Source organism: Canis lupus, unplaced genomic scaffold (genome assembly GCF_011100685.1).
Source record: "Canis lupus familiaris isolate Mischka breed German Shepherd unplaced genomic scaffold, alternate assembly UU_Cfam_GSD_1.0 chrUn_S1710H1904, whole genome shotgun sequence".
In the NCBI taxonomy this organism is placed as follows: domain Eukaryota; kingdom Metazoa; phylum Chordata; class Mammalia; order Carnivora; family Canidae; genus Canis; species Canis lupus.
In genome coordinates, this window is record NW_023330559.1 from 59,125 (window position 1) to 76,164 (window position 17,040).

The following is a 17,040-nucleotide window of genomic DNA, read 5'->3' on the forward strand; positions in this document are numbered from 1 at the left end:
TGTCCAACTCATAGCAACAATTATATTCTAGTTGGTTCTAAGAGGTATGAATTGCGACAAAATAGCTCCTATGACTAGCATATGTGTGTGGTGGTTAAAGATATTAAGATGTCACAGGACTAGAAGTAGTCATTGGTTATCCTATGTTGTTTTATTGTTTGTCAGATACCACATGGTCTTTCCCTGACCAGTCTGTTTTCTTTGCAATTATTGACTAAAGAAAGGTAAATACATTTGTGCAATTTTAAACTCAAGTGGATGTAATGGAAACTAATGGCTCCCACAGAGTAGATGTGGTTAAGATATAAATCGTTGTTAGAGACAATATTGGTCGTTATTCTTCATATCTGAATACCAACCCAGGCCCTCTATATGTATATGAATATGTATAATGTTATCACATATAGTGAGTATACATATATACGTATATAAATATACATATACATGTATAAATATATATGTATTTATTAATGTCCATAATTCTAAAAAGGGCACCAGAGAGCAGAGAGGAGATAATGGACTTATATATTTCATATTTATTTTAAATAAATTATTAATTTTTTGCTTGTGCAGTACACCTCTTGGTAGTCCTTTGTCTTCTTATGAAATCTCTAAATTATTCTATTTTCCATGTAAGTAGCTGGCCATTTATTTCACATAAATTATACTCAAATTAATATTCTCAGACAGTTTAAGTCTGCCTTTATTTTATAATCGGCAGAAAAATCTTTCTTTGAATGTTAGGTTGTGTTGCCAGATACAGTTTTGATTGAGAAAGATGTAGATCTTTTTCTTCTCCAAGAATCCACAGGCTATACAATCAGTACATAAGTAGTATAAGAAGTAAAGACTAATAAAAATCATAAAAATATGCAGATAAAGTTCTGCAGCAGTTCTGAAGAAATTAGAGTGGGCTAAATAGAGGAGTTGGCATCTGACATAGACCAAAGTTAATGTATTGACCTAGAAGCATGAAGAGCATAGACAGAGCAAGGAACCTGACCAAATTCATAGCAATAAGATTTCACAAAGAGTTTGGTGAAATAGAGAGCCTCCCAAGCTCTGAGTGGAATGTTGACACTTAACCCTTTCAGACTTAGCCTTCCAGATGTTAACTACCTTGTATTTGGCATTAAATTGGATCCACAGTGGCTGGTGGGTATAATGAAAGAAGTCACATTCAATGAAAAGGTACCTGTCTGCTTATTTTGCACACACAGGCCTCTGCTAGGTGCTACAGGAATATCCATAAACATTTATTTTCTATATGCTCCATAATTATGTTATGAAATCAGCATTGCTAAGGCCAGGATCCAAATCTGCTGCTAACAGTATTTTTACTCCTGGGTTAGTTCTATTTATGGACTGTGGGTTGAGGAGATATACTGTGATGTCATTTCCAACGTACATAGAAAAGGAGAATGTAGTTGTAACAGAATGGGATGATACACATCGCTCTACCTGGTAAAATGGGCCAAAGCCTAGCCACTGACTACAGATCCCCAGGGGACTGCGGTTGAGACACCTGGCGGATGGCTCCCACAATATGCTTCCTCCTCTGCCTGTGAGTACATCACTCAAAAGATTTTATGTGTGGAGCTACTAACCATAAAAGGAATGAATGTAATTTTAGTCATGACACTTCTCCAGAAAATTAATTTTTTCTTAGTCTATCAAACGACCTATGATAGGATATTCAAATTCAACTTTTCAGTTTTCTCCCAAGTTTCATCTCACCTGCAGAAAAGATGACTCTGAGATTCCTGTCTATGGTTATTTCTTGGACAAGTTTGGGTCTGAGACATTCTGGACCTCAGTAATGAGTGAACGGAAGGCCTAGTTTCACCCCAGACACATGAAATATTGAAGCTGGAGCAACAGGAATTTCTAGATGGCTCCTATAGATGCTCTAACCATCTGTAGCTGAAGGCATCCCTCTTCTCCCCAGCTGCACCACCTATTTGGTATAGACTTCTGTCCCCACCTGTGTGAACTCAGTGCAGAGGTGGAGCCTGAGCCTGAAGACAGCGATACAGAGGCATGTTTCCCAGGGAATTCAATGCAGTTCCTGCTGACCCCTGAGTGGAGGACCTGCCACCAGCATGAGTAAGCTGAGAAACCAGAGGAAGAAATTAAATTCTTAAAACTTTAAAAGACAGGCTTCTGTGTAATATAATCTAGCCATTTAGGGTCCGAACAAGAAATCGGTGCATCTGATTGATTTATCTTACCCTTGAAACCTGCCCAGATGTGGCATCCAGGTGATTTAGTGCCTTGTGTTTGGTTAGTACAGCAGGCATAGGAATCTAGCCATGAAAACATGGAGATTGGAAAATCAAGCTGCCCAGGGGAAATGGTGTTTAGTATGTATGTGAATGCAATTCAGGTAATTTTCCTTAAGATAATAATGGGGAGGTTCCTATTTCTACTAATATGTTCAAGTCTTTTCTACTAGAATGTAGATTTGATGAGGAACGAAGCTATGTCCTCCTTGTCCTGTAACTCCTACCCACAGGAGAGTGGTTTTCTAGACCAGCAGGATCAGTATCACCTGGGAAATTGTTAGAAACTTGTTAGGATCCAAAGTACAAATTTTCATGCCCTTCTCCTTATCTATCATATCACAAACTCTGGAAGTGGGGATACAACAATTTGTGTTATAATAAGCCTGCCAGGGGATTCTGATGCAAGATATTCCTGGCACATAGTAGACATATATCAAGATGTGCTAAAGGATGAAGCAGTAATAACATAAGAGAGTAAACATTTCTGTTTTGTAAAAACATATGCAAAGCACTGATGAAAGGTGTTTCTCTTACAGCATGAATTTTTATAATGTAAATAAAGAATAACTGGACTGGTTTATTAAGAAACACAGTTTGCACTACATGCAGAAATGCTGGTATAAATTTCACAGCAATCAGGAGTTACCTCTAACCCTGTGTTATCAGTGAAGATCTGTTTCTCAGGGCAAGGATGTAGTTGCTTTATACCTGGCCATTGAGCTTTTGTTTTATCCTTTCATATATTAGTGGTTGTTGCCAGCTATAATTTATTCTGATTTCGCATATGGGTATATTAACTTCAAAAAATAGTTTGCATTTCTTAAGCAAAGGCAAAGTTCATGAACATTTGTGTGACTGATGGGTCCAGCTGGTGATAGAAGAACAGACTGTCCCTCCTCTTGGTGATCACTAGCAAACTTGTTCATTCTTTAGATGCTGCTCGGTAATCAACTGTGTATTTTTGTCAGTCTGCAAGGAAACTATCAACTAACTCAGAAAGATAAGTATCTTTCTTATCACTGTAATTGCAATTAGAAAATGAGTTTGCCATATTTGACACTCTAGACCTCTACCATCACTTCTCCCCTTCCCATTTAAATAATGGATTCAACAACATAATTGGATAGTATAACTTTTTAGGAGCTAAATTCTTAAGTTATAAGAACAAAGTAGCATGTAATATTCTAAATAGGATGTACAGTCTACAAATATCAGTGACAGAAATCTTGAAATAAATCATAGCTGACGGCAAAACCATACATCTCCTGTAACTTTTCCTAATAGAGTCAAGAATCTGATTTGTTGAAACTATTAGGTATTCCTTAATTATTCGGCTCAGTGAACAGAGCTGAGCAAAATATACCAAACATAATCTGTTAGCTAAGTCAGGATTTAGACACTTGAAAATAGATTATGTTTGTATTCCAAATCAGATCATGTATTTATTCAGAGCATATGATGTACAGCTTACCATGTTAATGTGCTGGTGGGAAATATAATGAGTATCAGAAACCTTTTCTGACCCGAAGAATTGGCACAAAACATAGACTCAAATACACTGAGAGTTCTAACATCCTATGCATTGCTAATATAGGACATTTCTAATTTTTAAGTCTATATAGGCAATTCAATTTAGTTATTTAACACTCAACATGTATGGCTTGAACTCATGACCCCAAGATCGAGAGTCACAGGCTCCATGGCCTGAGCCAGTCAGGTGCCCCAAGGCAATTATATTTTTCTTTCAGGAAGGAAGGTTTATTTATGTATAAGTTCAATATGTCCATAACAGTTGCCATGCCAGTAAATACCATATATTAAATTGAGCTATATGAAATTGTCTTTGGGTAGGTCAAAATCATAGAATATTAGCAATTTGGGATCCCTGGGTGGCGCAGCGGTTTAGCGCCTGCCTTTGGCCCAGGGCGCGATCCTGGAGACCCGGGATCGAATCCCACATCAGGCTCCCGGTGCGTGGAGCCTGCTTCTCCCTCTGCCTGTGTCTCTGCCTCTCTCTCTCTCTCTGTGTGACTACCATAAAAAAAAAGAATATTAGCAATTTCATATGGCTCAATATAACATTGTTTTAAAAGATGGCTTTACATTTTTTGAAATATTGTGCTTTATGTTTGACTAATGTTGCCATGAATTCTCTCTGTGGATGACTTTCAGAAGTCTGCATAATTTCTGTTTACTTGCATTCCTCATCCTATAATGTACTTTGAAACCATATGAGTGAACATTTGAGGAAGATTTTTAGTGTCTTGTTCTATCACAAATTAATACTATTGAGTGGCTTTGAAGGGTTATTTAAGCTTCAAAAATATATAGTCCTGGGACGTCTGGGTGGCTCAGCAGTTGAGCATCTGCCTTCAGCTCAGGGAGTGATCCTGGGGTCCCAGGGTCAAGTCCCACATTGGGCTCCCCACAGGGAGCCTGCGTCTCACTCTGCCTGTGTCTCTGCCTCTCTCTGTGTCTCTCTTGAATAAATAAATAGATATTATATATATATATATATATATATATATATATATAGTCCAGTAAGAGAGTAGTTTATCAAATAAGAGGAGCCCAGCACAGAGGAGACATTTCATATTGCTTAACATTCAAATTTTACCTATATGTTATTAAATTGATGTGAACAATTTAAGAAATGGTCTTATACTCATTTTTACAGTAAAGTAATTTTTCAATTATGTTAAATTTGACTTTGAATTTCACATATTGCCATTTTATTTTAGCACCTCTTTAATCACTGTTTTGTGAATTGAATAAATTAAAATATGTAATTGAGTTTTTAGAAATATTAGCAACTTATTTTAATATTCAACTTGATGACATCATCAGTGGAAGATGAGATTTGAGGCTTTTGCTTTTGAGAATCTAAATGATCATTTGGATTCTTTATTTTGTAAAAGAAAAAAAATAAAAGTGAATAGTGCAGAGATTGAGATTACACCACAAACCTCCCCACATCTACTCCAAAGAAAGTTCCATTAATTCAGATTTTAGAAAAAGATAATAAATTTCTTTATAGTTACATTTTATTTTTTTATTTTTTTAATAATAAATTTATTTTTTATTGGTGTTCAATTTGCCAACATACAGAATAACATTTTAAAATCCAGCATAAAGTTTAATGACCATTTTAACTACATTTTGAATGCTTTATTTAGTTTATTCAATTTCACATAATGCTTCTCTGCATTGAAAACCTCTTTTCTTTACAATCTCTGCTAACTTCTATTTCTCTAAAATAAATTCCAAATTATTTAGCTTCATATTCAAGATCCTTCAACATCCAGACCCCATCTATCTTGCAACATTGCTATATAGAACCTTCATTTCATTCAAATTTGTTTTTTGATATTAAATCAGCAAATAACCACAATGAGGTACCACTTCACACGCATTAGTGTGACTACTGTTGGTAAAACAGAAAGTAACCAGTGTTGATGAGGAAGTGAGAAAATTGGAAATAGTGAGCATGTGAAGTGGCGCAGCTGCTGTAGAAAACAGTATGGCAGTTCTTCAAAAATTAAAAGTGGAATTACTGTATGAGCCAGCAGTTTCACTTCTGGATGATATATATCCAAAAGAATTGAAAGCAGAGTCTCAAAGAGACATTTGTATGCCTGTGTTCATAGCATCTTTATTTACAACAGCCAAAAGGTGGAAGCAACTCCCATCTATTTACAGGTGAATGAATAAACAAAACATGGTTTTTACAAATAATCAAATGTTACTAATCCTTTAAAAGGGGGATGATGACACCCTCTATAATGGATGAACCTTGAAGATATTATGTTATCACAAAAACACAAGCACTGCATCACTCCCCTCCCAGGAGACACCTAGCATAGTCAAATTCATAGAGGCAGAAAATAGCATAGTGGTTCCAGGAGCTGAGGGAAGGTGGGGATGGGGAGTTGTTTGATGGGTACCGAGTTTTAGCTTCACAAATGAAAATTTTGAAGTTCTGTGTCACGATGTCAATGTACTTAAAACCACTTACCCATACACTTTAAATAGTTGAGATGGTTAACTTTATCTCATGCATTTTTTACCACCATTTTAAAAAATTAAGTGAATAGATAATTTTTTAATGTTCCAATAATAATAATAATAATAATAATAATAATAATATTCCTATATCTAAAGCAAGTCCTTAGAAAGTGGTTTCCGGGATCCCTGGGTGGCGCAGCGGTTTGGCGCCTGCCTTTGGCCCGGGGCGTGATCCTGAAGACCCAGGATCGAATCCCACATAGGGCTCCCGGGGCATGGAGCCTGCTTCTCCCTCTGCCTGTGTCTCTGCCTCTCTCTCTCTCTCTCTGTGACTATCATAAATAAATAAAAATGTTTGAAAGTGGTTTCCAGTCACTGTGTTGTACACCTAAAATTAATGTGTCAACTATACTTCAGTAAAATAAAATATAAAAATTAAAAATTAGGGGATCCCTGGGTGGCTCAGCGGTTTAGCACCTGCCTTAGCCCAGGGCCTGATCCTGCAGTCCCAGGATCGAGTCCCACATCAGGCTCCCTGCATGGAGCCTGCTTCTCCCTCTGCCTGTGTCTCTGTCTCTGTCTCTGTCTCTCTCTCTCTCTCTGTCCCTGATGAATAAATAAATAAAATCTTAAAAAAAATTAGGGACACCTACGTGGTTCAGCAGTTGGGCATCTACCTTTGGCTCAAGGTGTGACCCTGGGATCCTGGGATCGAGTCCCACATCGGGCTCCCTGCATGGAGCCTGCTTCTCCCTCTGCCTGTGTCTCTGCCTTTCTCTCTGTGTCTCTTATGAATAAATAACTAAAATATTAAAAAATAAATATGAAAATTAAAAATTAAATACCAAAGGGATGGCTACTAAAATTAGTATGGCAGTTATATAATGTATTGAAAAGTCAGAGATTTCTTGTCTCTTGCTGTTTTAAGGATCTTCTCTTTATCTTTGGAATTTGCAAGCTTAACTATTAAATGTCGAGGTGTTGAATGGTTTTTATTGAATTTGGGGGGGGGATCTGTCTATCTCTTTGATCTGAATTCCTGTTTCCCTTCCCAGATTAGGAAAGTTTTCAGCTATGATTTGTTCAAATACATATCCTGGACCTCTGTCCCTTTCGGCGCCCTCAGGAACCCCAATTAAACGTAGGTTTTTCTTCCTCAGGCTGTCATTTATTTCCCTTAATCTATCCTCATGGTCTTTTATTTCTCTTTTTTCCTCAGTTTCCCTCTTTGCCATCAAATTGTCTTCTATGTCACTCACTCGTTCTTCCTCCTTCCCCTCATTCACCCTCGTCGTTAGGACTTCTAGTTTGGATTGCATCTCATTCAATTGATTTTTAATTTCTGCCTGATTAGATCTAAAGTCTGCAGTCTTGAAGTCTCTTGAGTACTTTATGCTTTTTTCTAGAGCCACCAGTATCTTTATAATAGTGCTTCTGAATTGGCTTTCTGACATTGAATTATAATCCAAATCATGTAACTCTGTGGGAGAGAGAGAGGACTGTTTCTGATTCTTTCTTTTGAGGTGAGGTTTTCCTTCTAGTCATTTTTGAGTGCAGAGTGGCCAAAAACAAGTTGTATTGGGAAAAAGAAGAAGGAGAGAAAGAAGGAAAGAAAAGAAAAAAGAAAAAGGAAAAAAGAAAAGAAAAGAGAAGAAAAGAGAAAGAAAAGAAATAAAGGGAAAAAAGGGTGGGGGGCAGCAAACAAATCAAAAAGAAAAAAAACACGGGGGAGTATCTTCTGATTCTGTATACTTTAAGTCCCTTGACTTCCCCTGGAACGTGGCCATCTAGCTGGTCTTCTGGGGGCGGCCTGTTGTGCTGATTTTCAGGTATTAGCACTTGGGGGAGCTGCTGTGTCACCTGCCTGGTGCAGGGCTCAGTGGGGATGTTTACCCCGTGAGGCCCCAGGAGGGACAAGTGCAGTGGGCAGAGGCCAGCTCTGGAGCCCTGGAGTCAGCTCCCGCAGTAACTAGGGAGCTCTGCGTCTGCAGGGCCTGGATGCTCCGGGCGGGGCTGCTGATCTGCTTATCTCGGGGCAGGAGCGTCCTTGCTGTCCTGGGCTCTCCTGGCCTCTGCCTGTCCTGGGGGGAGGCCAGATCCTGGGCTGTGTACCCGGCGCCCTGTGCTCCTGGGCCTGCGCTGTTGGAATTGCGATCCTGGCCCCGCAGCCCCCTCTCCGCAGAGCCGCCTGAGCCACCTCCGCGCTGCTCCCAGGTCCAGCCGTGCGCGTGCTGCAGCCCTTGGGGAGCTCGGCGCACTCTCCCCGGGGCGCAGGTGTCTGTTAGTGTCCCAGGGAGCCTGAGGGCATCCCCGCCCTCCTGGGGTCCTGCTCCAACTCCCTGCGAGCCCTTTCCGCCCGGGAAGGTTGGTGCAGCTTCTGCTTCTCCGGGACGGGGCTCTCCTGTCCTGGGGACACTCGCCCGGGCCTCAGCCCGGCTCCTCGTGGGGCCCCGCCCCCCTGGAGGCCTTTGTTTCTTTATTTCGTTTTTCCCGTCTTCCTACCTTGATAGAAGCGTGAACTCTTCTCACTGTAGCATTCCAGCTGTTCTCTCTTTAAAGCTCAGGCCGCATTCGTAGATTATCAGGATGATTTGAAGCTTATCTAGGTAATTTGGTGGGGACAGGTGACGTGGGGACCCTACTCTTCTGCCATCTTGCCCCTCCTCAATCCTCATAAAGTTTCTATGATTAAGCATGGTAATGTACATAATTTAACAGTAAGTATGCAGTGCTAGCTGTTATTACCATTATTATTATTATAATTATTACTGAAGGATTCTTAATTCCTAAAACATTTAATTACAATAAATTCATGACCTTATATTGAAACTTAAACTGAGGTGTGTATGACACACAATAGATATATATAATGTTTCACTTTTGGGCAAATTTTTAAAACATCTGTACTAACATTCTAATGCTCTAATGAATGCTGTATTTACAACCGCAAGACAAGAAAATAGATGCCAATCTGTTCAACAGACTTCATCATTCTTCAACAGATATTTTATTGTATAAATTTTGGGTTTTTGTTGAGTGTGGTTTGGGGCAAATCATAAGATGGGTAAAGGAAATAAAGAACTAAAATTCATTTTTAAATGCTCATTTGCTTAAAGTAATTACCGCACTAATATGCTTTAAGTCTTAGATTAAAAATACATGCTTTAACTCTTAAAAGTATAAATGTACTTATTTATGTCTCTGGGCAATTTATACCTCCTGCATTCTCATTACAGAGGTGACAATGTTCTGATCTCTTATGTGTATTTCCAGACATATTTTAGGCATATATAAACAAATGCATTTTCCTTCCTTTTCACACAAATGCAAGCATACAAAACACTCTTACCTTCTCATCTTTTTTTTTTCACCAAAAGCTGTATAGTGTGTTGGTGTCTATATCAGCACTTAGTAAGCTTGTAAACTCTATGACTTATACAGCTTCACTGGATGGATATATCTAACCAATGTCATCAGACCACAGCTCATGGACAGTTTCGTTAACAGCTGTAACTTCTTGTTATAAACGTACTGAATAAATAGTATTGTCCAATTTCAGTTAGTATGTATGTAGTATACTGGATGATAATTCCAAGGAAAGGAATTGGTAGGTCAAGGATAATGCATGGTAATTAATTTTTAAAAGAAATTTTTCATTTATTTTTGAATATTAATACAGGCATGTAGCACATAACTCAAAAGGAAAAAAATGAATGGTAAAAATAAGACTCTCTCATACCATTTTCCTATATTCATCCAGTTTGTTGGACTGGAGATAATCAGGCTTACCCGCTTTATGTCTAAATATCCTTCCAGAGACAGGTAATGTGTACATGTGTACGGAGAAGAATCCCTATTTTTCAGGCAAGTGTTGTTTTCTGTAGCATAAAAGCTTATGACATCAGAAGACTCTTGCCTAGATGTTTGTTTAAACAGAGATACTGGGCTCGAGGGTAACCGTTCACCCAGGATTGCACATCATGTGGCCTTACCATTCAGTCTCAGCCATCGTAGTCCTTATCAGGAAAAGTGATGCTTCCTGGGAATCTCACTATAGGGCACCGTTTTCCCTGAATGAAGAAGGGATAGTGATGAATTCTGTACCTCCTCACCAAGGATTTTCAAACCTCCTGCCATCCGCCTCTATGCTTGGCATGCAACGTGCATTCTGGGATTCCTCTTCACCATAATTAGAGACATTACTTTCACTACTCCTCTAAATCTTTTATTTCATGTGTCTTGGCCACCCTCTTTCTTAGTTCTGTGTCTAGTGTGTTACATCTCCTAGTAGCTTCCTAAAGAAACGTTAAGGGGGTGGCTATTTTTTTAAGTCATGTACGTTAGCACATCTCTTTAGCTAATTCTCTCAGCTGATTTTTCTGGATATAGACTTCCGAAGCAGTTTTTCAGCTTTCTGATTGCCAATGTTGCTAATGAAAAATTCAGACATTCTGATTCTTCATTCTTTGTTTATGAAATTTGTCACTCTCCCCCCCCCCCCATGGCAACTTCTGGGATCTTCTTTTTTTGCCTCTACTGTCCTAAAATATCAGAATGCATTACTGGTCTGGCTCACCCATCCTACTGGGTACTTGGAAGGTCCTGTTAATCTGGAATTCGATTCTCTTTAATACTAGTAAATGGTCTTAAATTATATTGCATCATATAATATTCCATTTGTTAAATTATGTTATACATGTTTATTGTGTATAATACATACAGTGATGATGTATGTAGTTTATACTAAATGTGATGTGACATTTATAAGTCAGCATGTAAGTTATTATTATTTTTTTTCAAAATGAACAAGAGTACTATTAAAGAGTGTTTGCAGTCAGTTCAGGAAATCACATATATGCTACTTGCAGAAGAGTTACACCCACAGTAATGATGTCCTCTAAACAATATATATTTTTATATTTTCAAAATATTTTGGCAACAAATGACTAAATTTGACACACCATATTTTATCATTCATCTCTCACACACATACATACAGATACATATCTATAATATTCTACTACTCTATCGCAGAGACTATTCTAGAAATATAATTATTGGTAGGTAACAATATTTTTAAATGAATTAATTCAAGTTCCAAATGTCAAAGTTCACTAACACCTTATTCTTAAAACAGAAATTTATATTGTTTTCTTAAATATTTTACAATCATTTCTGATGTTAAATAAGATAGCTTTTGCTTTTCTATGCTCAAAAATATATAGGGTTATATATAACCTGGATTTAATATACTAATGCAGATTTATAAAATCATAGCATATAATAGCTATGGCCTATAATAAATGTGTAAATATTCATTTTGGATTTTCAGCCCATTATTTCCCCAGATCATCTACCTTCTTACCATAACAAAATTGTTCAGTGTACAAATATTAAGGAATTTATGTGATATTATCAATAAGAACGTTCCATCAAGTGCCATACCCCACTGAGGAGTAGAAGTAGACCTCCACTAATAATCTCCCTTTATTGGACAAAATGTCATCATTATATTACATCTCATTATATTTGAAACATATATTTAATTTTCATTTTTAAAAAGCTTAAACACAATTGTACTACATTTCTTTCTTTCTTTTATTACTGTTGCTTTTCATTATTGAAATAATTTGAGAACTAGCATTGGCATTATGCTAAATTATCATTCAAGATTTGTGTTGTTTTGCTTTGTTTTCAGCATGCAGTGACCTGGAGTTCAGGGAATTGGCAAACAGATTGCGGGACTGGTTCAAGGACCTTCATGAAAATGGAAGCCAAAACAAGATGACAAAAGCATTACTGAGGCCTGAGAGAAGCAGTAAGATTTCTAAATATGACATGTGCCATTGTCTTTGACATGGAACTTTATTTCCAATGAATCACTTAGATCAAAACACATATTCCAAAATTTATTCTTTGCTAGGTGCTGAACAAAAATCAGAACATTGCTATTACTTCCAAGCACACTCATAGTATTTTGCAAGGAAATAAACATTTGTGACAACTCTGATTGGTTAAAAAAAAAGACATATCCCCTCAGAGACGACATTAACTTCCAGTTGAAGTGAAAGAATAAGAATATTTTTCAGTTTTGATAGCAGTGGTAAAGAATAAAACAACACTAGAGATAAAGGTAAGATTGTTCGAGTGCTTGAGATTTTTACAGACACAATTAGTCCCCCCTCCACACACACAGGCCACCCTTTACGTGATGACTCTGCAGGCATTTCTACTTTTCTACCAAAAAGCCAGTAGACAAGAGTTCTTTCAACAACAGAGTGCAAATCAAATTCATTTTTAAAAGAAGAAAATAAGCTATATGAAGATTATATGAATCTTTTATCATCTGTATAATTTCCTCAGTGTTTTCTAATTCCTTAGAAGTAGGAAATGGTGATTGAAGTAAAGCACTTGTTATGAAAATTGTATGAACTTTAATTCTATATTTTTCATTTATAGAAATGTTATTACACATTTAATACATGTAAAAGAAAGATATTGAAATATGAGCTTAATCTGAGGAGGCTTCAAAGATTGAATATTTGCTCTGAAATATAAGAAGAGGTGGTGGGGCAATAATTAGAAGCAGCATCTTTTAGTTGACCAAGTCCCAAGTGTGCCCCCTTCTTTGCTCATTGTGACATGACCCATTCACTCTACTTTGCAATCCTCAAATAGCACTTTCTTTTTTTATTATATTTTATTTACTTATTCCTGAGAGACACACAGAGAGAGGCAGAGACACAGGCAGAGGGAGAAGCAGGCTCCATGCAGGGAGCCCGATGCGGGACTCGATTCCAGGACCCCAGGGGTCACGCCCTGAGCCACAGACAGACGCCCAACCACTGTGCTACCCAGGGGTCCCCTCAATAGCACTTTCTAACAAAATCACCTCATAGATGGTCATGGTTATCCATTCGCTATGGTCTCCAAATACCTCACTTTTTTTTGTCTTCTCATCCAGGGATTTTCTAAAATCCCAACCTTTTGTATTTATGAATCTGATATATGTTCTTAACTAATTTAATAGTTCTTTTTAACTAAACTAATTCAGCTACCACTGATAGACATGATAATTATCTTTGAACATGTGATGACGATGTATATATGTTTCTTCTCATGAACTTCAGAAAGAGATTATAGTATTCCCCTACCCTGTAGGAGTGTTTCTCAGGTGTGTCTCAGGTGTGTCTTTGGAATCATTGATTACATTTATACCAGATGCTAATTTTTTGGATACCTTGAGTATAGGTAAAATGACTAACCTTACTTAATAGAAACAACAGAGTATGTTTGTCTCTGCATTCATAAAGCAAACACATCTGGGGTCGCGTAAAAGTTTGTTCCAGACCCTTACATATCGATCTTTAAAAATTAATGTCTACACCTACCCTACCAATTCTCAGACTTGAATATTTGTATTTCTTGATCTCAAATTTCTCCTTTAAACTTAAGACTAGTGATCTCTCCCATATTTGGAGGTGGATAGAAGGAGAGCTCCTGGAACACTCAGCACAGTGCCTGGTTAATTGTACACAGTCATAAATACCATTTTCCTTTCCGGCTTCTTGTTTCAAGAAATGAGGCACTCTTGATATAGTGGGTTATTTACAAGAAACTTGTAGGTAGCTGAATATCTTTGGAAAGTAAATGAAAAACTGGACATAGGATTATTTTTACTACTTGAAATGGTCAGAGGCCAACTAGGAGTAAGAGATGAAATCCATTCAGAGATAAGACAAATCACTAGAAGAAAAATGGAGGATTGCCTCAATTCCTCAGAATTGGACATCATCTGAGTGTATTCTTTCCTGACTCAAATCATACTTAATTTGTGAACCAACCCACGATATTATATTCTATTTCCTTCATATTTTTATTTTTCCTTCACAGCATTTCTCAGTATCTACTGCAGTAGTAATCTACATGTTTATTTGGATTCTCTCTCTCCCTCTCTCTCTCTCTCCCCTCCCCCTCTCTCTTTCACACACACACACACTAGATGACAGAAATCTTTACTGACCATCGTACTATAGGAGTAGAGTGGTTTGGTACATAGCACTGCTAAATAAAAACAAATACTAGTATTAATGGAAGAAACAAAGAAACCATCAAAATGCTGCATTACCTGGATGTACCACAATTTAATCAGCTTTCCTCTTAAGAATGTTTATTGTTTCCATTATTTTCTCCATGACGACCAATTCTGCAGCTGATTGTTATGCTTTTATTTCTAAGAAAGATTCCAAGAAGTGCAAGTGATGGGTCAACATGTGCATGCAGTTCAAATGCTAAATGATAATAGATGTTGCAGGTTGCTTTGCAAAACAAAAAATCTTAAGGTATTTCTAAGATTAGGGTAACTCACAACATGGGAGTTACCTTTTGTCTTCATCCCTGGCAGCAAAAATATTAACCATTCTTTTTAACGTTTCCATTCTGGTGAGCATGCTGTTATAGTTCATTATTAATCCCATTTGCATTCCCTTGATTAGTAGTGAATTTGAACATAAAATATTAGTGGAGGAGAACTTTCATACAGCAAAACGATATAAAATGACTCATTCAGCTCAGGCTACTCTAATAAAATACTATAGACTAGGCGGATTAAACAGTTGACATTTCAAGAATTCTGGAGGCTGGGGAAGTCCTACATCATGATGCTGGCAGATTGGATTCTGGATTCTTTTCTCATGGTGGAATCAGAAAAAGATCTCTCTAGGGCCTCTTCTTATGAAGGCACCAATCCCCTCACGTAGGCTCCACCTTCATGACCAACTGCCCCCAAAGGCCCATCTCCAAATGCCATCCAGCTAGGGGATAGGACTTCATCGTATGCATTTTGGGAGGACACGATTCAGTACAGAGCACCAAACAAAACGGCACACATACACCTGGAAAAACCACTAGTTATGTCAACTTACAAGTTCCATTTTAAGAAAGGTATATTGATGACTTCCATTATAATTGTTTTTAATCATTCCTTCTAGTATTTTGGGGAGTTTTTGCTATATGTGCTTGCTACTCTATTTCTTAAATATATAGATTTATTTATGTTCTATCCATTAATAAATTATGCTTATCACTTTATTTTATGATACTATATTCTACTTACTGCTTTTTTGCACAGATTTCACCTAATCTGATAGTAATATTATCACTCCTACATTTAATTTTATTGCATTTGCCCAATATATTTGGAAACATTTTTTGTCAATCTTTCTTTATTACTTAGAACTAAATGTCTTTCTTGTAAGCATCCATAATTGAGCTGTGAGTTTTCAATATGACGGTAAGAAAACTGAGTGACTTTTATAATCAAGATATAACAATAAAGTCAACAAAAAGCACAGAAAAAAAAGCACAGAAAAATATTCTGATAAAACACAGAATGTTTGCCATAGGAGATTACCCAGAAGACAAAGAAAACCTTGTTATCACAATTTCTGGTTAAGAAAAGACCAATAATCTAAGAGAAAATTGTCATTTTAAAAGAGAAACAAAATTTTAGTTTTACATCTGTATAATATTTGATACTAATTTTAATTTTTTCTATAATAAATCTTTCAAATATTAGTGAGCCCTGACTATGAAAATAGTTTCAAGGATCCTTTTATAATATTTTGTATTCATATACCATTTGGTCTTATGCATTTTTGTAACAGTAAGTCATTTTATTTTAGAATAAAACTATGTTTTTTAACAAAGTCATATCTTTCATACCTTGCATATCAAGTTGCTTATATCATTATTTTTTCCTACTAGAGTATTACTTATATAGATATTATCATTTGAAATTACAGTAATTTTTATTTTATATAGAAAACTATGAAGTAGATAATTTTGAACTGTCATGCATTAGTATTTTGCAGATTAAGAGGATTTATAAATATATATTTTATGCTTTTTATACCCATATCATTTTTTATATGTAGCTTTTTAAGTTGCAAAAATGAACATGTTTATTAACATACCCAAATATATAAAAATGAAACTACAAAATTAGTTTGAATCATAAAAATTAGAGGCAAACAGTATATAAATTTAAATTTCTCTAGTAGATGTAATGCTAACTTATTGAATCAATATACCTATTTCAATTTAAGACAAATATGTTCCAGTAGAATATAAATGTATGCTTACAGTATATGTAATGCTGATAACTCTGAAGATACAGTTTTTTTATTAATTTTTAAAGGTTTTTATTTATTCATGAGAGACAGACAGAGAGAGAGAGAGAGGCAGAGACATAGGCAGAGTGAGAAGCAGGCTCCCCATGGGAAGCCCAATATGGGACTCGATCCCAGGACCCTGGGATCAACAGCTGAGCCACCCAGGCATCCCAGTTTTTTTATTAAAAAATATTAAATTAGTTTCTTTTACAAAAGTTTATACTATGCTAATTGAATTTTTAAATTTTTAAATTTTTTTAAGTTGACCTACAATGTTATGTTATTTTCAGGTGTACAACATAGTGATTCAACTTCTTTATACATGACATTAGGTTCCCCAGAAATGTACCTACCATGTGTCCCAAACATCACTATTAAATTACTACCGACTATATTCCATATGTTGTATCTCTCATTCCCATGACTTGTTTATTCCATAACTGGAAGCCTGTACTTCCCACTTTCCTTTACCCATTTTGTCCAGCCCATCACCTCCCAGTCCTCTGACAACCATTGGTTTTTCTGTATTTTTAGATCTGGTTCTACTTTTTGTTTGTTTATTTCATTCTTTAGATTCC

At 36.6% G+C, this 17,040-nt stretch overlaps 2 long non-coding RNA genes across 4 annotated transcripts in view; one reads left to right on the forward strand and one right to left on the reverse strand.

Moving 5' to 3' along the window:
• LOC119878545 overlaps positions 1-12,274 on the forward strand; it is a 70,051-nt gene extending 57,777 nt beyond the window's left edge. For both annotated transcript variants that reach the window (XR_005386993.1, XR_005386994.1), the window contains exon 4: positions 11,989-12,274. This is a non-coding gene — a long non-coding RNA (uncharacterized LOC119878545). The remainder of the gene's footprint in view (positions 1-11,988) is intronic.
• The window catches only part of LOC119878544, a 73,236-nt gene extending 58,755 nt beyond the window's left edge, over positions 1-14,481 (reverse strand). For both annotated transcript variants that reach the window (XR_005386992.1, XR_005386991.1), the window contains exons 1-2: positions 14,419-14,481; positions 10,283-10,360 (exon numbers count right to left, since the gene is read on the reverse strand). This is a non-coding gene — a long non-coding RNA (uncharacterized LOC119878544). The remainder of the gene's footprint in view (positions 1-10,282; positions 10,361-14,418) is intronic.
• Between the last annotated feature and the right edge of the window lie 2,559 nt (positions 14,482-17,040).